General features: G+C 40.3%; 1 non-coding gene across 1 annotated transcript; it reads left to right on the forward strand.

Moving 5' to 3' along the window:
* Positions 1 to 393: 393 nt before the first annotated feature.
* Positions 394 to 501, forward strand: LOC148570165 (small nucleolar RNA R71). Its single transcript, XR_015908735.1, has one exon. It is a non-coding gene; the product is annotated as a small nucleolar RNA R71 (small nucleolar RNA).
* Positions 502 to 1,089: the final 588 nt, after the last annotated feature.

The raw sequence follows: 1,089 nt of genomic DNA on the forward strand, positions 1-1,089 counted from the left end.
TTCACCCATGTATTTTAACTCTGCTATTGCAGGGTTCTCAGGATCATAAGCTTTTTCCTCAGAAGATGCCTCTTGAGTACTATTGGATGCAGCTTGCATTCCATTCAGACTCTGAGAAATCATATTGACTTGTTGAGTCAATATTTTGTTCTGAGCCAACATGGCATTCAGAGTATCAATTTCAAGAACTCCCTTCTTCATAGGCGTCCCATTATTCACAGGATTCCTCTCAGAAGTGTACATGAACTGGTTATTAGCAACCATGTCAATGAGTTCTTGAGCTTCTGCAGGCGTTTTCTTTAGGTGAATGGATCCACCTGCAGAAGTATCCAATGACATCTTTGATAGCTCAGATAAACCATCATAGAATATATCTAGGATGGTCCATTCTGAAAGCATGTCAGAGGGACACTTTTTGGTCAGCTGCTTGTATCTTTCCTAAGCTTCATAGAGGCATTCACCATCTTTTTGTTTGAAGGTTTGAACATCCACTCTAAGCTTGCTCAGCTTTTGAGGAGGAAAGAACTTGGCTAAGAAAGTCGTGACCAGCTTATCCCAAGAGTTCAGACTATCCTTAGGTTGAGAATCCAACCAGATTCTAGCTCTGTCTCTTATAGCAAATGGGAAAAGCATGAGCCTGTAGACTTCAGGATCTACTCCATTAGTCTTAACAGTATCACAGATCTGCAAGAATTCAGTTAAGAACTGAAAAGGATCTTCAGATGGAAGTCCATGAAACTTGCAGTTCTGCTGCATCAGAGAAACTAGCTGAGGTTTCAGCTCAAAGTTGTTTGCTCCAATGGTATGAATGGAGATGCTCCTTCCATGTAAATTGGAATTAGGTGCAGTAAAGTCACCAAGCATTCTCCTTGCATTATTGTTGTTGGGTTCGGCTGCCATCTCCTTTACTTGTTCGAAATTTTCAATAAGGTTGTCTCTGGATTGTTGTAATTTAGCTTCTCTTAATTTTCTCTTCAGAGTCCTTTCAGGTTCTGGATCAGCTTCAACAAGAATGCCTTTTTCTTTGTCCCTGCTCATAAGAAAGAGAAGAGAAAAAGAAAAGAGGAGGAATCCTCTATGTCACAGTAA

This window comes from Arachis ipaensis, chromosome B3 (assembly GCF_059453495.1).
Source record: "Arachis ipaensis isolate K30076 ecotype BB chromosome B3, ASM5945349v1, whole genome shotgun sequence".
Lineage (NCBI taxonomy): Eukaryota > Viridiplantae > Streptophyta > Magnoliopsida > Fabales > Fabaceae > Arachis > Arachis ipaensis.